This window comes from Salmo salar, chromosome ssa17 (assembly GCF_905237065.1).
Source record: "Salmo salar chromosome ssa17, Ssal_v3.1, whole genome shotgun sequence".
NCBI classification, from domain to species: Eukaryota; Metazoa; Chordata; class Actinopteri; order Salmoniformes; family Salmonidae; genus Salmo; species Salmo salar.
In genome coordinates, this window is record NC_059458.1 from 20,802,645 (window position 1) to 20,826,697 (window position 24,053).

A 24,053-nucleotide genomic window follows, 5' to 3' on the forward strand; every position below is an offset into this window, starting at 1 on the left:
GGCAGTTTACTCTGGGCACAGTTTACTTCCGGACCTGAAAATACTACCCCCTACCCCAAAGACGTTAAAGTTTTGTATACTCACTGTACATTACATTTTTTATTGCTCTGGTATGGTGTATGTGAGGTATCACCTGTATTCATTTCAGTAACTCTATGCCAGTGGAAGGTTAAATAAATAGTCCATTCTCAAATCAAATTCATTTGGCTTCAAAATTGCTTGATTTAAAGGCATAGTATGTGACTTGGTAAGCTGACGGTTGGTATTGGGGAAATATTATGTCACCTGTAGGTACAGAATAATAATTTGTGTGTGTACGTGCATGTGTTATGGCTTCTTCTTTGCATCTTCACATTTGAATTATAGAGTAGGCATTAATGCAGATATCATGAACTGTAGCATATGCCCCCCCCCCCCCTCCCATCCAGCACACACACACACACAGGATGTGTAGCCATGAATCGCTGATGAAATATTTAAACTGGGGTAATCATTTGTTCTTTCTTCTATCCTCCCTTTCTCTCCCAGTTCTGTCTCTCTTTCTCTCTCTTTCTCTTTCTATGTGAAGGTCTGTCGTTGTACTCTAGGGGAAACAGGGCGTGACATGCTGAGGTGATTCCACGGAAGACACTGGATGAAGAAAACGACAATTATATCACAGGAAAACACATGCACACACGCCTGCAGACACACTGCAACACCCCCCCCCCACAAACACACACACACTCTCTCTCTCACACACACACATACATTTGATTCTCATGAATAACCATTAAGCCATTTGCTAAGATTTCCCCCATTTTGACATGTGGACCTGTTCTCACTCTTACCCTGACGGATCGCTCCAGACACTTTTTCGGTCTTGTCTGAGGTATTTTATATTGAATGTCAGAATGGCCATATTCTGAATACACTCTAGCACTAAATCAATGATCATTTACTACGCTTTTCCATTGAAGGCCATATTGAGGTTAAATCAATGACTGGAGTTTTCAATTGATAAAAAACAAATGACTATCTCATGTTGAAAGTGCAAGTCAGTATAGTGTATTTACTGGTCAATGTATTCCCTATACTGTACTTTGACTTGTCTAGTCATTCCTTGTATTCATATTTTTTGGTGTATTGTACCTCCTTGACTAATCAATCACATCATTCCATGTATTAGAAAAACAGTTTTGTGTTTGGTTAAATAAGTTATTCTGTATGTTTGTCTCTTTTTTAATGTAGAATATTACATCAAATCAAATCCAAACAAATCACTATCTCTGTCAGATCCATTAGCCTTTATCTTCTGTGGCCAGATGACGTGGCGAGGTCCACATCCTGCTGAACATCCAATCACATCTTATCGGTCCCTGCGGTCTGGTGTGCTGAGAGTCATCTGTGTGGTGGTCTTGGGAGGCCATTACTGTGAGTAAAAGATGTCGAAAATACATATTTTTGGTTGAAAAGATGTTTGAAATCGCTTAAGGATCCACCCTTTTTTTCAATTTTCACCTAAAATGACATACCAAAATTAAACTGCATATTCTTGATACCATTTGAAAGGAAACACTGAAGTTTGTGGAAATGTGAAATTAACGTAGGAGAATATAACACATTAGATCTGGTAAAAGATAAAGAAAAAAACTACATTTTTTTGTATTATCATCTTTGAAATGCAAGAGAAAGGCCACAATGTATTATTCTTGCCCAGGCGCAATTTGTGATTTTTGCCACTAGACGGCAGCAGTGTATGTGCAAAGTTTTAGACTGATCCAATGAACCATTGTATTCCTGATCAACATTTTGTATCAAGACTGCCCAAATGTGCCGAATTGGATTATTAATAACTTTTCAAGTTCATAACTGTGCACTCTCCTCAAACAATAGCATGGTATTCTTTCACTGTAATAGCTACTGCAATTTGGACAGTGCAGTTAGAGTAACAAGAATTAACCTGTTTTGGCTAGGGGGCAGTATTTTCACAGCCGGATAAAAAAAACGTACCCGATTTAATCTGATTATTACTCCTGCCCAGAAACTAGAATATGCATATAATTATTAGCTTTGGATAGAAAACACTCCAAAGTTTCTAAAACTGTTTGAATGGTGTCTGTGAGTATAACAGAACTCATTTGGCAGGCCAAAACCTGAGAAGATTCCATGCAGGAAGTGGCCTGTCTGACAATTTCTTGCCCTTCTTGATTATCTCTATCCATTACAGACGATCTCTGCTGATACGTGACACTTCCTAAGGCTCCCATGGGCTGTCAGAAGGCGGCAAAAAGCTGAATCGTGGCTTTGCAGGCTCTGGTTGAAAAAAAGTAGCGCGTTTGGGTAGTGGCTGGTTACAGTACTGTGAGACTCAGGCTCGTGCCCGCGTCGACCGAATGCTTTGTTTTCTTTTGTCTGTTTACCTAAACGCAGATTCCCGGTCAGAATATTATCACTTTTTACGAGAAAAATGGCATAAAAATTGATTTTAAACAGCGGTTGACATGCTTCGAAGTACGGTAATGGAATATTTAGAAATCTTTTGTCACGAATTGCGCCATGCTCGTGACCCTTATTTACACTTCGGATAGTGTCTTGAACGCACGAACAAAACGCCGTTATTTGGATATAACGATGGATTATTTTAGACCAAACCAACATTTGTTATTGAAGTAGCAGTCCTGGGAGTGCATTCTGACGAAGACAACAAAGGTAATCAAACTTTTGTAATAGTAAATCGGAGTTTGGTCAGGGCTAAACTTGGTCGGTGTCTAAATGGCTAGCCGTGATGGCTGGGCTATCTACTGAGAATATTGCAAAATGTGCTTTCACCGAAAAGCTATTTTAAAATCGGACATATCGAGTGCATAGAGGAGTTCTGTATCTATAATTCTTAAAATAATTGTTATGTTTTTTGTGAACGTTTATCGTGAGTAATTTAGTAAATTCACCGGATGTTTGCGGGGGTATGCTAGTTCTGAACGTCACATGCTAATGTAAAAAGCTGGTTTTTGATGTAAATATGAACTTGATTGAACAAAACATGCATGCATTGTATAACATAATGTCCTAGGGTTGTCATCTGATGAAGATCATCAAAGGTTAGTGCTGCATTTAGCTGTGGTTTGGGTTTATGTGACATTATATGCTAGCTTGAAAAATGGGTGTCTGATTATTTCTGGCTGGGTACTCTGCTGACATAATCTAATGTTTTGCTTTCGCTGTAAAGCCTTTTTGAAATCGGACAGTGTGGTTAGATTAACGAGAGTCTTGTCTTTAAAATGGTGTAAAATAGTCATATGTTTGAAAAATGGAAGTTTTCGGATTTTAGAGGAGTTTGTATTTCGCGCCACGCCCATCATTGGATATTGGAGCAGGTGTTCCGCTAGCGGAACGTCTAGATCTAAGAGGTTAAAGCTTATTGCCACTATCAGATATGTCTATGTCCTGGGAAATGTTCTTGTTACTTACAACCTCATGCTAATCGCATTAGCACACATTAGCTCAACCGTCCCGCGGGTGAGACACCAATCTGTAGAGATCCTTATAAAAATAAGTACATTTTGCTCACTGGGATTCTTCAAAATCTTGTGTCCTTGAACGTGTGCAAAGCCTGGGCATCCAAGGCTGCCTCTGTAGAGCCCGGGTCGGTGGTGATCATGGGTCAGTGCGGATTCACGGGTCAGTGCGGATGTATATTCTAGTTTATTTGATTTGATTCACATTGCGGTTGCCACATGATGCTGGATGGTACTTCCTGAATGAGAAGAATCAGAGGGGGTTGGTTAGGTTAGCAATGCAGCTGAACACATTGTCTGAAAAGTGATGTACTGTATACCGAGTGCTGTACAGGACTTACAACACATTCAGATAGTACTGAAGCTTTGTGATGTGAAGATATGGCTGTTACTGCAGTGGTGTGGAGACTGCATTGTTGGGTCTGGTGGACTGACAGAGTTGGCGGCAGAAGATGGAGTAGCCTGGAGGTTAAAACATAATGAATAAAAAATAATAAAATATAAACTGTTAAAGTGTAAGATAAATGTCATGAACCTTTTGACAGCTTGTTATGATAAAAAGGATTTACAACAGGTAAAACTGGACAGGTGGATTAGACTGAAGATGTGTATGGTTGAAAACAATGCAATGTGTAAAGCACTTGTGTTACTTGTTGGAAGTGGAAGCTGGCACACAGATCACCCCAATCATAACACCCACAGAACATTTTGCTCTATGTAAATGCTTAACAAGTTCCTCTAGATGTGCAGAAATGCATTCAGTGTAACTGAGGTACAGTATCACATTGTATCATTGACGTCAGTGGAGAAGAATCTGCAACTACAGTACCTGCTCTGTGGCCCCACCTGGCTCCTCCTGGAAGTGGAGGTGGAACAACATGGGGTACAATGAAGATGAATTTTGGGTACCAATATTTGTAATTCGATATCAATATAACGGTAGCTGTTATTCTAGTAATTTTTTTATAGTTTATATTGTAGTAAATTCATATTCTAGTTTATGTTCTAGTAAGTTAATATTCTAGTTTATGTTCTAGTAAGTTTTTTATAGTTTAGATTGTAGTAAGTTAATATTCTAGTATATATTTGTCACAGTATCCACCGAGGATGGCGCCCCTCCTCGGTCGGGCGGCGCTCGGCGGTCGTCGTCGCCGGTCTACTAGCTGCCACCGATCTATGTTTCTGTGTTCTTTGTTTTTTGTCTGATCTAGACCGCACCTGTCTCTTGTCTGTCATTAGTGGGGAGGTATTTAGTTTGTTTCTTTGGGTTCGTCTCTGTGCGGGATTGTTTGTTCGTCAGCGGGCAGGTATGTGAACGGTCTGTGCTTTTGCACAATTCTCCCCCAGCGGATTCCTGCTAGAGGAATGTTGTATTTGCCGGGCTGCGCCCCGTGCGTATTTTTGTTTTCTCGGGGTTTACTGTGTTCTCTGGGCGCACCCTATGCCCTTTTGTTACGCCGAGTGGTTTTTCGGTGCAATAAATATACCGTTCTACGACACTACTGGACTACGTCTCCTGCTTTTGACTCTGCCCTTTCCTCCTGCCTTAAGAAACCGTGACAATATTGTAGTAAGTTCACATTCTAGTTTATGTTCTCGTAAGGTCATATTCTAGTTTATGTTCTAGCAAGTTTTTTATAGTTATATTGTAGGAAGTATATATTCTAGATTATGTAATCAAGCAATAAAAATAATGTCTGAAATGTCTATGTCAAAATTTCTGATTTCCTTACCTTTGACTAAGTTTTTTAAAAAATTGTGTAGTCTTAGTGTAAATTTATCACAATACGCCTGGTGACTTTTTTTTTTCCAGGTTCCACCAGCTAGAGGTGGAAGGTGTTGATGGAAGTCCATCCATGTGCGTAATGTGTCCATTTTCATTGGAATTAGGTTCATAACTATCATCACTGGATTTCTGATTACCTCTGAGAATAACACTGCAACTAAAGCAGTTGCATCAAATTCATTACGCAGATGAAAAAGTAGTCCATCTTGATTTCCAGTGATTAAGTATATAAGAGCCTGACGGAAGTCTAGTGACTTTGATACCAGATTATCTAATTGAGCATATGAGAGAAATTCTGTCTTGCCCATTTTATTCTTGCAAAAAGACACTTTTAGACTTCCTGTTTTAATAGCAGACGCAATATTGGGATCCATAATTCTGTACAAAGGTTTAATATAGAGGTTTTCCATATTAACTGAAGAAATATAAATCCCAGAAATTATGTAAATGTTGTCCATTTCATTTTTTGATCTATTGTAATGCAACAAGTAATAAATTACACTAAGATAATCGTAAAAACTTTTGATGTAAATTACAATAGATGCTTTGGATGGTACATCCATTGAATCATTTACTAACATAATTTTTTTATAAAAAATACAATCTCCAAAATTAAAATGTTGCTTTACTCGATAAATCATTTTACTGATAACCTTTAAGCATTTCAATTTTCTGGGAACATTTTTTAAATTATTTTGAGTTGAAATTTTAATCTTCAAATTTGTTTTTTTTGTAACTTTTATGCCAATAAATGCGTTTTCATTTTCTTTGTACTGAAACACAAAAAATAAATGGAACAGAATTAGATTAACCTTGTTACATTAAACTAACTTGAAGATAAAGGGAGTGGCATGTTTTTCAAGCTTTCCATACAGTCATATGTTGACAAACACTATATGTGATCTTTTGATAAACAGATAAACAAACTCTTTTGATAAACAGACTATTGTAATTACAACATACTCTACATGTAGGTTAACATAGCTTTACCAGTTTAATTAACTGTCATCTAAATGCTCAGAATACGTTTTAAAAGAATCTTACCCCCATGTTGTTCCACTTCAGGTATTGGAAATGGACTGGTGTTGGTTAGGTGTTGGTTATTCATCAGCTTTATTGGGTGGTCAAATTGGGTGTGTCATGTGTGGGTGTTTCTAAGTCTACAGTACACGGATGCATATTCCTTCTTGTCCGCTCGCCTTTCTGTTCAGTTCCCTATGAAACTTTATAGATTAAACTTTATTTCATGTGCATTTGTAAAATCGCAACACACTTCACAATGAAAGATGGCAAACATTAGGCATTAAAATAAGTTAAACAACAACTTCAATCTCCAGGATCTCTCCCCTCTCTTCAAACAGGAATAACAACATAGTTAAGTGATGACGCCAAAGAAGTGAGTGTTTGGAGGATATACAGTTGAAGTCAGAAGTTTACGATGTGACCCAGTCGTTCTTTTTAAATGTTCCATTGCCATACTGGCTGGAAACGTTCTTATCCCTTGCTTGCTAGCTAGCCAACTGTGGCTAACTTACAGTCATGTCAAAAAGTGCAGCCAGAATAACAGCAAAGTATTTGCATTTGTTTAAGATGTTTTCTATTTACATTTATTTGGATACATCTATAACAATGAGCTAATGATGCACGATTTTAACTGGCATAGAAAATGTGCTCTCTCGACAGGACACTGTTGTTCAGAAGAGCTAGCCAACAACACAACTAACACAATCACTTCAAACTGAAGCTGGAAAGACAGCAAACTAGGTGCACTTCATAAATATTTTACGTTTTCGATTGATAATTATTTGTGTATATATCCATAAAAATGATGCTGATTCATGATTTCGACTGGTTGAGAAAAGCTGCCTGCATGTCTATCTCATCCCGACAGCTGGAGATCGAATTTGAATGTTGAAATAATGTTGCAAATGTCAGAGACAGACAGCAACGTTTGTACAAATTCTCCAGTGTTGAAAACTAACTGTGAGACGGCCCACAGTCCGGAGCCGAGAGGGAGACGGCCCACAGTCCGGAGCCGAGAGGGAGACGGCCCACAGTCCGGAGCCGAGAGGGAGACGGCCCACAGTCCGGAGCCGGCGCAGCCAGAGTCGTCCTTCAGCCCGATGTCTCCAGCGATGCGCCATAGCCCAGAGACTTCGGGAGGGGTAAAATTTAATAAGTATTTAGCGGGGGTGGACAGGTTAGGTTGGAGTAAGGCCGGAGCCTGACCCACCTCCGTAGTAGGAGGTTGGGGGGGGGGGGTGTAGCACAAGAACCGTCGGTGACGGTGGCCACCCTCCCTCCCCTCCCTTTAGTTAAGATTTTTTTTGTGTGTGTTTATTTTTGTGTAAGGTGCATCCAGGGTCTGCACCTTCAGGGGGGGGGGGGGAGAGAGGAGAGTACTGTCACGTCCAGTATAAGGGGTTATTTGTTATTGTAGTTTGGTCAGGACGTGGCAGGGGTGTGTTTGTTTAGAGTGTTTCGGGGTTTGTTGGGCTATGTTCTATGTTAGTATATTTCTATGTTTATCTAGTATGTCTAGTTCTATGTTTAGTTAATGGGGTTGACCTTCAATTGGAAGCAGCTGCTCCTAGTTGCTTCTAATTGAAGGTCCTATTTAAGAGGGGTGTTTTTCTATGGGATTTTTTGTGGGTAGTTGTTCCTTGTTTTAGTGTTTGTTGCACCTGACAGGACTGTTTCGTTTTGTTCTTTTTTTGTATATGTATTTAGTTGTTTTTCCTTCTTCAAAATAAAAAGATGAGTATACATATTCCCGCTGCGTTTTGGTCTAATCCATACGACAACCGTGACATTACCGATGGGTGGGGCACATTGATCATCAGTTATCATATAAAAAAACTGCAAAACATTAGCCTCCAACCTATGAAAAAAGCCTGTGATGGCCGGGCTATCTACTCAGAATATTGCAAAATGTGCTTTCACCGAAAAGCTATTTTAAAATCGGACACCGCGATTGCATAAAGGAGTTCTGTATCTATAATTCTTAAAATAATTGTTATATTTTTTATGAACGTTTATCGTGAGTAATTTAGTAAATTCACCGGAAGTGTTCGGTGGGAATGCTAGTTCTGAACGTCACATGCTAATGTAAAAGCTGGTTTTTGATATAAATATGAACTTAATTGAACAAAAAATGCATGTATTGTATACCATAATGTCCTAGGAGTGTCATCTGATGAAGATCATCAAAGATTAGTGCTGCATTTAGCTGTGGTTTTGTTTTTTGTGACATTATATGCTAGCTTGAAAAATGGGTGTCTGATTATTTCTGGCTGGGTACTCTCCTGACATAATCTAATGTTTTGCTTTCGTTGTAAAGCCTTTTTGAAATCGGACAGTGTGGTTAGATAAAGGAGAGTCTTGTCTTTAAAATGGTGTAAAATAGTCATATGTTTGAAAAATGGAAGTTTCTGGATTTTCGAGGAGTTTGTATTTCGCGCCACGCCCTATCATTGGATATTGGAGCGGTGTTCCGCTAGCGGAACGTCTAGATGTAAGAGGTTAATGCAACCGCTGTGTCAGATTTCAAAAAAGCTTTACGGCAAAAGCACACTTTTCAATAATCTGAATACAGCGCACAGTCACCAAAACAAGCCATACAGATACCCGCCATGTTGTGGAGTCAACAAAACTCAGAAATAGCATGATAAATATTCACTTACCTTTGATCTTCATCAGAATGCACTCCCAGGAATCCCAGTTCCACAATAAATGTTTGTTTTGTTACAATAAAGTCAATATTTATGTCCAAATACCTCCTTTTTGTTTTGCGCGTTCAGTTCACTATTCCAAATGCAGTAGCCGCATGCACTGGGTCCAGAGGAAAAGTCAAAAAAGTTGCTTTACAGTTTGTAGAAACATGTCAAATGATGTATAGAATCAATCTTTAGGATGTTTTTTATCATAAATCTTCAATAATATTCCAACCGGACAATTCCTTTGTCTTCAGAAATGTAAAGGAACTCAGCTCGCTCTCTCGGCCGCACGCGTGTGACTGAGCTCATGGCTTTTTTCCAGACACATGATTCCAATAACTCTTTTTCTCTCCCCATTCACAGTAGAAGCCTGCAACAACGTTCTAAAGACTGTTGACATCTAGTGGAAGCCTTAGGAAGTGCAACATGACCCCACAGACACTGTATATTGGATTGGCAATCACTTGAAAAACTACAAACCTCAGATTTCCCACTTCCTGGTTGGATTTTTCTCAGGTTTTTGCCTGCCATATGAGTTCTGTTATACTCACTGACATCGTTCAAACAGTTTTAGAAACTTCAGAGTGTTTTCTATCCAAATCTACTAATAATATGCATATCCTAGCTTCTGGGCTTGAGTAGCAGGCAGTTTACTCTGGGCACAGTTTACTTCCGGACCTGAAAATACTACCCCCTACCCCAAAGACGTTAAAGTTTTGTATACTCACTGTACATTACATTTTTTATTGCTCTGGTATGGTGTATGTGAGGTATCACCTGTATTCATTTCAGTAACTCTATGCCAGTGGAAGGTTAAATAAATAGTCCATTCTCAAATCAAATTCATTTGGCTTCAAAATTGCTTGATTTAAAGGCATAGTATGTGACTTGGTAAGCTGACGGTTGGTATTGGGGAAATATTATGTCACCTGTAGGTACAGAATAATAATTTGTGTGTGTACGTGCATGTGTTATGGCTTCTTCTTTGCATCTTCACATTTGAATTATAGAGTAGGCATTAATGCAGATATCATGAACTGTAGCATATGCCCCCCCCTCCCATCCAGCACACACACACACACAGGATGTGTAGCCATGAATCGCTGATGAAATATTTAAACTGGGGTAATCATTTGTTCTTTCTTCTATCCTCCCTTTCTCTCCCAGTTCTGTCTCTCTTTCTCTCTCTTTCTCTTTCTATGTGAAGGTCTGTCGTTGTACTCTAGGGGAAACAGGGCGTGACATGCTGAGGTGATTCCACGGAAGACACTGGATGAAGAAAACGACAATTATATCACAGGAAAACACATGCACACACGCCTGCAGACACACTGCAACACCCCCCCCCCACAAACACACACACACTCTCTCTCTCACACACACACATACATTTGATTCTCATGAATAACCATTAAGCCATTTGCTAAGATTTCCCCCATTTTGACATGTGGACCTGTTCTCACTCTTACCCTGACGGATCGCTCCAGACACTTTTTCGGTCTTGTCTGAGGTATTTTATATTGAATGTCAGAATGGCCATATTCTGAATACACTCTAGCACTAAATCAATGATCATTTACTACGCTTTTCCATTGAAGGCCATATTGAGGTTAAATCAATGACTGGAGTTTTCAATTGATAAAAAACAAATGACTATCTCATGTTGAAAGTGCAAGTCAGTATAGTGTATTTACTGGTCAATGTATTCCCTATACTGTACTTTGACTTGTCTAGTCATTCCTTGTATTCATATTTTTTTGGTGTATTGTACCTCCTTGACTAATCAATCACATCATTCCATGTATTAGAAAAACAGTTTTGTGTTTGGTTAAATAAGTTATTCTGTATGTTTGTCTCTTTTTTAATGTAGAATATTACATCAAATCAAATCCAAACAAATCACTATCTCTGTCAGATCCATTAGCCTTTATCTTCTGTGGCCAGATGACGTGGCGAGGTCCACATCCTGCTGAACATCCAATCACATCTTATCGGTCCCTGCGGTCTGGTGTGCTGAGAGTCATCTGTGTGGTGGTCTTGGGAGGCCATTACTGTGAGTAAAAGATGTCGAAAATACATATTTTTGGTTGAAAAGATGTTTGAAATCGCTTAAGGATCCACCCTTTTTTTCAATTTTCACCTAAAATGACATACCAAAATTAAACTGCATATTCTTGATACCATTTGAAAGGAAACACTGAAGTTTGTGGAAATGTGAAATTAACGTAGGAGAATATAACACATTAGATCTGGTAAAAGATAAAGAAAAAAACTACATTTTTTTGTATTATCATCTTTGAAATGCAAGAGAAAGGCCACAATGTATTATTCTTGCCCAGGCGCAATTTGTGATTTTTGCCACTAGACGGCAGCAGTGTATGTGCAAAGTTTTAGACTGATCCAATGAACCATTGTATTCCTGATCAACATTTTGTATCAAGACTGCCCAAATGTGCCGAATTGGATTATTAATAACTTTTCAAGTTCATAACTGTGCACTCTCCTCAAACAATAGCATGGTATTCTTTCACTGTAATAGCTACTGCAATTTGGACAGTGCAGTTAGAGTAACAAGAATTAACCTGTTTTGGCTAGGGGGCAGTATTTTCACAGCCGGATAAAAAAAACGTACCCGATTTAATCTGATTATTACTCCTGCCCAGAAACTAGAATATGCATATAATTATTAGCTTTGGATAGAAAACACTCCAAAGTTTCTAAAACTGTTTGAATGGTGTCTGTGAGTATAACAGAACTCATTTGGCAGGCCAAAACCTGAGAAGATTCCATGCAGGAAGTGGCCTGTCTGACAATTTCTTGCCCTTCTTGATTATCTCTATCCATTACAGACGATCTCTGCTGATACGTGACACTTCCTAAGGCTCCCATGGGCTGTCAGAAGGCGGCAAAAAGCTGAATCGTGGCTTTGCAGGCTCTGGTTGAAAAAAAAGTAGCGCGTTTGGGTAGTGGCTGGTTACAGTACTGTGAGACTCAGGCTCGTGCCCGCGTCGACCGAATGCTTTGTTTTCTTTTGTCTGTTTACCTAAACGCAGATTCCCGGTCAGAATATTATCACTTTTTTACGAGAAAAATGGCATAAAAATTGATTTTAAACAGCGGTTGACATGCTTCGAAGTACGGTAATGGAATATTTAGAAATCTTTTGTCACGAATTGCGCCATGCTCGTGACCCTTATTTACACTTCGGATAGTGTCTTGAACGCACGAACAAAACGCCGTTATTTGGATATAACGATGGATTATTTTAGACCAAACCAACATTTGTTATTGAAGTAGCAGTCCTGGGAGTGCATTCTGACGAAGACAACAAAGGTAATCAAACTTTTGTAATAGTAAATCGGAGTTTGGTCAGGGCTAAACTTGGTCGGTGTCTAAATGGCTAGCCGTGATGGCTGGGCTATCTACTGAGAATATTGCAAAATGTGCTTTCACCGAAAAGCTATTTTAAAATCGGACATATCGAGTGCATAGAGGAGTTCTGTATCTATAATTCTTAAAATAATTGTTATGTTTTTTGTGAACGTTTATCGTGAGTAATTTAGTAAATTCACCGGATGTTTGCGGGGGTATGCTAGTTCTGAACGTCACATGCTAATGTAAAAAGCTGGTTTTTGATGTAAATATGAACTTGATTGAACAAAACATGCATGCATTGTATAACATAATGTCCTAGGGTTGTCATCTGATGAAGATCATCAAAGGTTAGTGCTGCATTTAGCTGTGGTTTGGGTTTATGTGACATTATATGCTAGCTTGAAAAATGGGTGTCTGATTATTTCTGGCTGGGTACTCTGCTGACATAATCTAATGTTTTGCTTTCGCTGTAAAGCCTTTTTGAAATCGGACAGTGTGGTTAGATTAACGAGAGTCTTGTCTTTAAAATGGTGTAAAATAGTCATATGTTTGAAAAATGGAAGTTTTCGGATTTTAGAGGAGTTTGTATTTCGCGCCACGCCCATCATTGGATATTGGAGCAGGTGTTCCGCTAGCGGAACGTCTAGATGTAAGAGGTTAAAGCTTATTGCCACTATCAGATATGTCTATGTCCTGGGAAATGTTCTTGTTACTTACAACCTCATGCTAATCGCATTAGCACACATTAGCTCAACCGTCCCGCGGGTGAGACACCAATCTGTAGAGATCCTTATAAAAATAAGTACATTTTGCTCACTGGGATTCTTCAAAATCTTGTGTCCTTGAACGTGTGCAAAGCCTGGGCATCCAAGGCTGCCTCTGTAGAGCCCGGGTCGGTGGTGATCATGGGTCAGTGCGGATTCACGGGTCAGTGCGGATGTATATTCTAGTTTATTTGATTTGATTCACATTGCGGTTGCCACATGATGCTGGATGGTACTTCCTGAATGAGAAGAATCAGAGGGGGTTGGTTAGGTTAGCAATGCAGCTGAACACATTGTCTGAAAAGTGATGTACTGTATACCGAGTGCTGTACAGGACTTACAACACATTCAGATAGTACTGAAGCTTTGTGATGTGAAGATATGGCTGTTACTGCAGTGGTGTGGAGACTGCATTGTTGGGTCTGGTGGACTGACAGAGTTGGCGGCAGAAGATGGAGTAGCCTGGAGGTTAAAACATAATGAATAAAAAATAATAAAATATAAACTGTTAAAGTGTAAGATAAATGTCATGAACCTTTTGACAGCTTGTTATGATAAAAAGGATTTACAACAGGTAAAACTGGACAGGTGGATTAGACTGAAGATGTGTATGGTTGAAAACAATGCAATGTGTAAAGCACTTGTGTTACTTGTTGGAAGTGGAAGCTGGCACACAGATCACCCCAATCATAACACCCACAGAACATTTTGCTCTACGTAAATGCTTAACAAGTTCCTCTAGATGTGCAGAAATGCATTCAGTGTAACTGAGGTACAGTATCACATTGTATCATTGACGTCAGTGGAGAAGAATCTGCAACTACAGTACCTGCTCTGTGGCCCCACCTGGCTCCTCCTGGAAGTGGAGGTGGAACAACATGGGGTACAATGAAGATGAATTTTGGGTACCAATATTTGTAATTCGATATCAATATAACGGTAGCTGTTATTCTAGTAATTTTTTTATAGTTTATATTGTAGTAAATTCATATTCTAGTTTATGTTCTAGTAAGTTTTTTATAGTTTAGATTGTAGTAAGTTCATATTCTAGTTTATGTTCTAGTAAGTTTTTTTATAGTTTAGATTGTAGTAAGATCATATTCTAGTTTATGTTCTAGCAAGTTTTTTTATAGTTTAGATTGTAGTAAGTTCATATTCTATTTTATGTTCTCGTAAGGTCATATTATAGTTTATGTTGTAGTAAGTTTTTTTATAGTTTATATTGTAGTAAATTCATATTCTAGTTTATGTTCTAGTAAGTTAATATTCTAGTTTATGTTCTAGTAAGTTTTTTATAGTTTAGATTGTAGTAAGTTAATATTCTAGTATATATTTGTCACAGTATCCACCGAGGATGGCGCCCCTCCTCGGTCGGGCGGCGCTCGGCGGTCGTCGTCGCCGGTCTACTAGCTGCCACCGATCTATGTTTCTGTGTTCTTTGTTTTTTGTCTGATCTAGACCGCACCTGTCTCTTGTCTGTCATTAGTGGGGAGGTATTTAGTTTGTTTCTTTGGGTTCGTCTCTGTGCGGGATTGTTTGTTCGTCAGCGGGCAGGTATGTGAACGGTCTGTGCTTTTGCACAATTCTCCCCCAGCGGATTCCTGCTAGAGGAATGTTGTATTTGCCGGGCTGCGCCCCGTGCGTATTTTTGTTTTCTCGGGGTTTACTGTGTTCTCTGGGCGCACCCTATGCCCTTTTGTTACGCCGAGTGGTTTTTCGGTGCAATAAATATACCGTTCTACGACACTACTGGACTACGTCTCCTGCTTTTGACTCTGCCCTTTCCTCCTGCCTTAAGAAACCGTGACAATATTGTAGTAAGTTCACATTCTAGTTTATGTTCTCGTAAGGTCATATTCTAGTTTATGTTCTAGCAAGTTTTTTTATAGTTATATTGTAGGAAGTATATATTCTAGATTATGTAATCAAGCAATAAAAATAATGTCTGAAATGTCTATGTCAAAATTTCTGATTTCCTTACCTTTGACTAAGTTTTTTAAAAAATTGTGTAGTCTTAGTGTAAATTTATCACAATACGCCTGGTGACTTTTTTTTTTCCAGGTTCCACCAGCTAGAGGTGGAAGGTGTTGATGGAAGTCCATCCATGTGCGTAATGTGTCCATTTTCATTGGAATTAGGTTCATAACTATCATCACTGGATTTCTGATTACCTCTGAGAATAACACTGCAACTAAAGCAGTTGCATCAAATTCATTACGCAGATGAAAAAGTAGTCCATCTTGATTTCCAGTGATTAAGTATATAAGAGCCTGACGGAAGTCTAGTGACTTTGATACCAGATTATCTAATTGAGCATATGAGAGAAATTCTGTCTTGCCCATTTTATTCTTGCAAAAAGACACTTTTAGACTTCCTGTTTTAATAGCAGACGCAATATTGGGATCCATAATTCTGTACAAAGGTTTAATATAGAGGTTTTCCATATTAACTGAAGAAATATAAATCCCAGAAATTATGTAAATGTTGTCCATTTCATTTTTTGATCTATTGTAATGCAACAAGTAATAAATTACACTAAGATAATCGTAAAAACTTTTGATGTAAATTACAATAGATGCTTTGGATGGTACATCCATTGAATCATTTACTAACATAATTTTTTATAAAAATACAATCTCCAAAATTAAAATGTTGCTTTACTCGATAAATCATTTTACTGATAACCTTTAAGCATTTCAATTTTCTGGGAACATTTTTTAAATTATTTTGAGTTGAAATTTTAATCTTCAAATTTGTTTTTTTGTAACTTTTATGCCAATAAATGCGTTTTCATTTTCTTTGTACTGAAACACAAAAAATAAATGGAACAGAATTAGATTAACCTTGTTACATTAAACTAACTTGAAGATAAAGGGAGTGGCATGTTTTTCAAGCTTTCCATACAGTCATATGTTGACAAACACTATATGTGATCTTTTGATAAACAGATAAACAAACTCTTTTGATAAACAGACTATTGTAATTACAACATACTCTACATGTAGGTTAACATAGCTTTACCAGTTTAATTAACTGTCATCTAAATGCTCAGAATACGTTTTAAAAGAATCTTACCCCCATGTTGTTCCACTTCAGGTATTGGAAATGGACTGGTGTTGGTTAGGTGTTGGTTATTCATCAGCTTTATTGGGTGGTCAAATTGGGTGTGTCATGTGTGGGTGTTTCTAAGTCTACAGTACACGGATGCATATTCCTTCTTGTCCGCTCGCCTTTCTGTTCAGTTCCCTATGAAACTTTATAGATTAAACTTTATTTCATGTGCATTTGTAAAATCGCAACACACTTCACAATGAAAGATGGCAAACATTAGGCATTAAAATAAGTTAAACAACAACTTCAATCTCCAGGATCTCTCCCCTCTCTTCAAACAGGAATAACAACATAGTTAAGTGATGACGCCAAAGAAGTGAGTGTTTGGAGGATATACAGTTGAAGTCAGAAGTTTACGATGTGACCCAGTCGTTCTTTTTAAATGTTCCATTGCCATACTGGCTGGAAACGTTCTTATCCCTTGCTTGCTAGCTAGCCAACTGTGGCTAACTTACAGTCATGTCAAAAAGTGCAGCCAGAATAACAGCAAAGTATTTGCATTTGTTTAAGATGTTTTCTATTTACATTTATTTGGATACATCTATAACAATGAGCTAATGATGCACGATTTTAACTGGCATAGAAAATGTGCTCTCTCGACAGGACACTGTTGTTCAGAAGAGCTAGCCAACAACACAACTAACACAATCACTTCAAACTGAAGCTGGAAAGACAGCAAACTAGGTGCACTTCATAAATATTTTACGTTTTCGATTGATAATTATTTGTGTATATATCCATAAAAATGATGCTGATTCATGATTTCGACTGGTTGAGAAAAGCTGCCTGCATGTCTATCTCATCCCGACAGCTGGAGATCGAATTTGAATGTTGAAATAATGTTGCAAATGTCAGAGACAGACAGCAACGTTTGTACAAATTCTCCAGTGTTGAAAACTAACTGTGAGACGGCCCACAGTCCGGAGCCGAGAGGGAGACGGCCCACAGTCCGGAGCCGAGAGGGAGACGGCCCACAGTCCGGAGCCGAGAGGGAGACGGCCCACAGTCCGGAGCCGGCGCAGCCAGAGTCGTCCTTCAGCCCGATGTCTCCAGCGATGCGCCATAGCCCAGAGACTTCGGGAGGGGTAAAATTTAATAAGTATTTAGCGGGGGTGGACAGGTTAGGTTGGAGTAAGGCCGGAGCCTGACCCACCTCCGTAGTAGGAGGTTGGGGAGGGGGGGGTGTAGCACAAGAACCGTCGGTGACGGTGGCCACCCTCCCTCCCCTCCCTTTAGTTAAGATTTTTTTGTGTGTGTTTATTTTTGTGTAAGGTGCATCCAGGGTCTGCACCTTCAGGGGGGAGGGGGGGAGAGAGGAGAGTACTGTCACGTCCAGTATAAGGGGTTATTTGTTATTGTAGTTTGGTCAGGACGTGGCAGGGGTGTGTTTGTTTAGAGTGTTTCGGGGTTTGTTGGGCTATGTTCTATGTTAGTATATTTCTATGTTTATCTAGTATGTCTAGTTCTATGTTTAGTTAATGGGGTTGACCTTCAATTGGAAGCAGCTGCTCCTAGTTGCTTCTAATTGAAGGTCCTATTTAAGAGGGGTGTTTTTCTATGGGATTTTTTGTGGGTAGTTGTTCCTTGTTTTAGTGTTTGTTGCACCTGACAGGACTGTTTCGTTTTGTTCTTTTTTTGTATATGTATTTAGTTGTTTTTCCTTCTTCAAAATAAAAAGATGAGTATACATATTCCCGCTGCGTTTTGGTCTAATCCATACGACAACCGTGACATTACCGATGGGTGGGGCACATTGATCATCAGTTATCATATAAAAAACTGCAAAACATTAGCCTCCAACCTATGAAAAAAGCCTGTGATGGCCGGGCTATCTACTCAGAATATTGCAAAATGTGCTTTCACCGAAAAGCTATTTTAAAATCGGACACCGCGATTGCATAAAGGAGTTCTGTATCTATAATTCTTAAAATAATTGTTATATTTTTTATGAACGTTTATCGTGAGTAATTTAGTAAATTCACCGGAAGTGTTCGGTGGGAATGCTAGTTCTGAACGTCACATGCTAATGTAAAAGCTGGTTTTTGATATAAATATGAACTTAATTGAACAAAAAATGCATGTATTGTATACCATAATGTCCTAGGAGTGTCATCTGATGAAGATCATCAAAGATTAGTGCTGCATTTAGCTGTGGTTTTGTTTTTTGTGACATTATATGCTAGCTTGAAAAATGGGTGTCTGATTATTTCTGGCTGGGTACTCTCCTGACATAATCTAATGTTTTGCTTTCGTTGTAAAGCCTTTTTGAAATCGGACAGTGTGGTTAGATAAAGGAGAGTCTTGTCTTTAAAATGGTGTAAAATAGTCATATGTTTGAAAAATGGAAGTTTCTGGATTTTCGAGGAGTTTGTATTTCGCGCCACGCCCTATCATTGGATATTGGAGCGGTGTTCCGCTAGCGGAACGTCTAGATGTAAGAGGTTAATGCAACCGCTGTGTCAGATTTCAAAAAAGCTTTACGGCAAAAGCACACTTTTCAATAATCTGAATACAGCGCACAGTCACCAAAACAAGCCATACAGATACCCGCCATGTTGTGGAGTCAACAAAACTCAGAAATAGCATGATAAATATTCACTTACCTTTGATCTTCATCAGAATGCACTCCCAGGAATCCCAGTTCCACAATAAATGTTTGTTTTGTTACAATAAAGTCAATATTTATGTCCAAATACCTCCTTTTTGTTTGCGCGTTCAGTTCACTATTCCAAATGCAGTAGCCGCATGCACTGGGTCCAGAGGAAAAGTCAAAAAAGTTGCTTTACAGTTTGTAGAAACATGTCAAATGATGTATAGAATCAATCTTTAGGATGTTTTTTATCATAAATCTTCAATAATATTCCAACCGGACAATTCCTTTGTCTTCAGAAATGTAAAGGAACTCAGCTCGCTCTCTCGGCCGCACGCGTGTGACTGAGCTCATGGCTTTTTTCCAGACACATGATTCCAATAACTCTTTTTCTCTCCCCATTCACAGTAGAAGCCTGCAACAACGTTCTAAAGACTGTTGACATCTAGTGGAAGCCTTAGGAAGTGCAACATGACCCCACAGACACTGTATATTGGATTGGCAATCACTTGAAAAACTACAAACCTCAGATTTCCCACTTCCTGGTTGGATTTTTCTCAGGTTTTTGCCTGCCATATGAGTTCTGTTATACTCACTGACATCGTTCAAACAGTTTTAGAAACTTCAGAGTGTTTTCTATCCAAATCTACTAATAATATGCATATCCTAGCTTCTGGGCTTGAGTAGCAGGCAGTTTACTCTGGGCACAGTTTACTTCCGGACCTGAAAATACTACCCCCTACCCCAAAGACGTTAAAGTTTTGTATACTCACTGTACATTACATTTTTTATTGCTCTGGTATGGTGTATGTGAGGTATCACCTGTATTCATTTCAGTAACTCTATGCCAGTGGAAGGTTAAATAAATAGTCCATTCTCAAATCAAATTCATTTGGCTTCAAAATTGCTTGATTTAAAGGCATAGTATGTGACTTGGTAAGCTGACGGTTGGTATTGGGGAAATATTATGTCACCTGTAGGTACAGAATAATAATTTGTGTGTGTACGTGCATGTGTTATGGCTTCTTCTTTGCATCTTCACATTTGAATTATAGAGTAGGCATTAATGCAGATATCATGAACTGTAGCATATGCCCCCCCCTCCCATCCAGCACACACACACACACAGGATGTGTAGCCATGAATCGCTGATGAAATATTTAAACTGGGGTAATCATTTGTTCTTTCTTCTATCCTCCCTTTCTCTCCCAGTTCTGTCTCTCTTTCTCTCTCTTTCTCTTTCTATGTGAAGGTCTGTCGTTGTACTCTAGGGGAAACAGGGCGTGACATGCTGAGGTGATTCCACGGAAGACACTGGATGAAGAAAACGACAATTATATCACAGGAAAACACATGCACACACGCCTGCAGACACACTGCAACACCCCCCCCCACAAACACACACACACTCTCTCTCTCACACACACACATACATTTGATTCTCATGAATAACCATTAAGCCATTTGCTAAGATTTCCCCCATTTTGACATGTGGACCTGTTCTCACTCTTACCCTGACGGATCGCTCCAGACACTTTTTCGGTCTTGTCTGAGGTATTTTATATTGAATGTCAGAATGGCCATATTCTGAATACACTCTAGCACTAAATCAATGATCATTTACTACGCTTTTCCATTGAAGGCCATATTGAGGTTAAATCAATGACTGGAGTTTTCAATTGATAAAAAACAAATGACTATCTCATGTTGAAAGTGCAAGTCAGTATAGTGTATTTACTGGTCAATGTATTCCCTATACTGTACTTTGACTTGTCTAGTCATTCCTTGTATTCATATTTTTTTGGTGTATTGTACCTCCTTGACTAATCAATCACATCATTCCATGTATTAGAAAAACAGTTTTGTGTTTGGTTAAATAAGTTATTCTGTATGTTTGTCTCTTTTTGAATGTAGAATATTACATCAAATCAAAACAAATCCAAACAAATCAAACAAAAAACTATCTCTGTCAGATCCATTAGCCTTTATCTTCTGTGGCCAGATGACGTGGCGAGGTCCACATCCTGCTGAACATCCAATCACATCTTATCGGTCCCTGCGGTCTGGTGTGCTGAGAGTCATCTGTGTGGTGGTCTTGGGAGGCCATTATTTGAGTAGAAAGATGTCGAAAATACATATTTTTGGTTGAAAAGACGTCTAAAATCGCTTAAGGATCCGCCATTTTAAAAAACATGTTTTACCTAAAATGACATACCAAAATTAAACTGCATATTCTTGATACCATTTGAAAGGAAACACTGAAGTTTGTGGAAATGTGAAATTAACGTAGGAGAATATAACACATTAGATCTGGTAAAAGATAAAGAAAAAAACTACATTTTTTTGTATTATCATCTTTGAAATGCAAGAGAAAGGCCACAATGTATTATTCTTGCCCAGGCGCAATTTGTGATTTTTGCCACTAGACGGCAGCAGTGTATGTGCAAAGTTTTAGACTGATCCAATGAACCATTGTATTCCTGATCAACATTTTGTATCAAGACTGCCCAAATGTGCCGAATTGGATTATTAATAACTTTTCAAGTTCATAACTGTGCACTCTCCTCAAACAATAGCATGGTATTCTTTCACTGTAATAGCTACTGCAATTTGGACAGTGCAGTTAGAGTAACAAGAATTAACCTGTTTTGGCTAGGGGGCAGTATTTTCACAGCCGGATAAAAAAAACGTACCCGATTTAATCTGATTATTACTCCTGCCCAGAAACTAGAATATGCATATAATTATTAGCTTTGGATAGAAAACACTCCAAAGTTTCTAAAACTGTTTGAATGGTGTCTGTGAGTATAACAGAACTCATTTGGCAGGCCAAAACCTGAGAAGATTCCATGCAGGAAGTGGCCTGTCTGACAATTTCTTGCCCTTCTTGATTATCTCTATCCATTACAGACGATCTCTGCTGATACGTGACACTTCCTAAGGCTCCCATGGGCTGTCAGAAGGCGGCAAAAAGCTGAATCGTGGCTTTGCAGGCTCTGGTTGAAAAAAAGTAGCGCGTTTGGGTAGTGGCTGGTTACAGTACTGTGAGACTCAGGCTCGTGCCCGCGTCGACCGAATGCTTTGTTTTCTTTTGTCTGTTTACCTAAACGCAGATTCCCGGTCAGAATATTATCGCTTTTTTACGAGAAAAATGGCATAAAAATTGATTTTAAACAGCGGTTGACATGCTTCGAAGTACGGTAATGGAATATTTAGAAATCTTTTGTCACGAATTGCGCCATGCTCGTGACCCTTATTTACACTTCGGATAGTGTCTTGAACGCACGAACAAAACGCCGTTATTTGGATATAACGATGGATTATTTTAGACCAAACCAACATTTGTTATTGAAGTAGCAGTCCTGGGAGTGCATTCTGACGAAGACAACAAAGGTAATCAAACTTTTGTAATAGTAAATCGGAGTTTGGTCAGGGCTAAACTTGGTCGGTGTCTAAATGGCTAGCCGTGATGGCTGGGCTATCTACTGAGAATATTGCAAAATGTGCTTTCACCGAAAAGCTATTTTAAAATCGGACATATCGAGTGCATAGAGGAGTTCTGTATCTATAATTCTTAAAATAATTGTTATGTTTTTTGTGAACGTTTATCGTGAGTAATTTAGTAAATTCACCGGATGTTTGCGGGGGTATGCTAGTTCTGAACGTCACATGCTAATGTAAAAAGCTGGTTTTTGATGTAAATATGAACTTGATTGAACAAAACATGCATGCATTGTATAACATAATGTCCTAGGGTTGTCATCTGATGAAGATCATCAAAGGTTAGTGCTGCATTTAGCTGTGGTTTGGGTTTATGTGACATTATATGCTAGCTTGAAAAATGGGTGTCTGATTATTTCTGGCTGGGTACTCTGCTGACATAATCTAATGTTTTGCTTTCGCTGTAAAGCCTTTTTGAAATCGGACAGTGTGGTTAGATTAACGAGAGTCTTGTCTTTAAAATGGTGTAAAATAGTCATATGTTTGAAAAATGGAAGTTTTCGGATTTTAGAGGAGTTTGTATTTCGCGCCACGCCCATCATTGGATATTGGAGCAGGTGTTCCGCTAGCGGAACGTCTAGATGTAAGAGGTTAAAGCTTATTGCCACTATCAGATATGTCTATGTCCTGGGAAATGTTCTTGTTACTTACAACCTCATGCTAATCGCATTAGCACACATTAGCTCAACCGTCCCGCGGGTGAGACACCAATCTGTAGAGATCCTTATAAAAATAAGTACATTTTGCTCACTGGGATTCTTCAAAATCTTGTGTCCTTGAACGTGTGCAAAGCCTGGGCATCCAAGGCTGCCTCTGTAGAGCCCGGGTCGGTGGTGATCATGGGTCAGTGCGGATTCACGGGTCAGTGCGGATGTATATTCTAGTTTATTTGATTTGATTCACATTGCGGTTGCCACATGATGCTGGATGGTACTTCCTGAATGAGAAGAATCAGAGGGGGTTGGTTAGGTTAGCAATGCAGCTGAACACATTGTCTGAAAAGTGATGTACTGTATACCGAGTGCTGTACAGGACTTACAACACATTCAGATAGTACTGAAGCTTTGTGATGTGAAGATATGGCTGTTACTGCAGTGGTGTGGAGACTGCATTGTTGGGTCTGGTGGACTGACAGAGTTGGCGGCAGAAGATGGAGTAGCCTGGAGGTTAAAACATAATGAATAAAAAATAATAAAATATAAACTGTTAAAGTGTAAGATAAATGTCATGAACCTTTTGACAGCTTGTTATGATAAAAAGGATTTACAACAGGTAAAACTGGACAGGTGGATTAGACTGAAGATGTGTATGGTTGAAAACAATGCAATGTGTAAAGCACTTGTGTTACTTGTTGGAAGTGGAAGCTGGCACACAGATCACCCCAATCATAACACCCACAGAACATTTTGCTCTACGTAAATGCTTAACAAGTTCCTCTAGATGTGCAGAAATGCATTCAGTGTAACTGAGGTACAGTATCACATTGTATCATTGACGTCAGTGGAGAAGAATCTGCAACTACAGTACCTGCTCTGTGGCCCCACCTGGCTCCTCCTGGAAGTGGAGGTGGAACAACATGGGGTACAATGAAGATGAATTTTGGGTACCAATATTTGTAATTCGATATCAATATAACGGTAGCTGTTATTCTAGTAATTTTTTTATAGTTTATATTGTAGTAAATTCATATTCTAGTTTATGTTCTAGTAATGT

At 38.9% G+C, this 24,053-nt stretch overlaps 3 long non-coding RNA genes across 9 annotated transcripts in view; 2 read left to right on the forward strand and 1 right to left on the reverse strand.

Moving 5' to 3' along the window:
- Nucleotides 1-1,205: 1,205 nt before the first annotated feature.
- LOC106591112 (uncharacterized) overlaps nt 1,206-24,053 on the reverse strand; it is a 55,598-nt gene continuing 32,750 nt past the window's right edge. For 3 of the 7 annotated variants that reach the window (XR_006760008.1, XR_006760004.1, XR_006760002.1), the window contains 7 exons: nt 23,380-23,500; nt 23,081-23,277; nt 13,480-13,600; nt 13,181-13,377; nt 3,839-3,959; nt 3,540-3,736; nt 1,206-1,411 (listed from right to left, as the gene is read on the reverse strand). This is a non-coding gene — a long non-coding RNA (uncharacterized lncRNA). Of the gene's footprint in view, nt 1,412-3,539; nt 3,737-3,838; nt 3,960-10,844; nt 11,051-13,180; nt 13,378-13,479; nt 13,601-23,080; nt 23,278-23,379; nt 23,501-24,053 lie in introns of those variants that run through there. The other 4 variants (XR_006760005.1, XR_006760006.1, XR_006760003.1 and 1 more) reach the window with 4 other exon arrangements.
- On the forward strand, nt 4,494-7,531 carry LOC106598830 (uncharacterized). Its single transcript, XR_006760012.1, has 3 exons — nt 4,494-6,679; nt 6,967-7,047; nt 7,175-7,531. It is a non-coding gene; the product is annotated as an uncharacterized lncRNA (long non-coding RNA).
- On the forward strand, nt 15,924-17,424 carry LOC123728167 (uncharacterized). Its single transcript, XR_006760013.1, has 3 exons — nt 15,924-16,565; nt 16,853-16,933; nt 17,061-17,424. It is a non-coding gene; the product is annotated as an uncharacterized lncRNA (long non-coding RNA).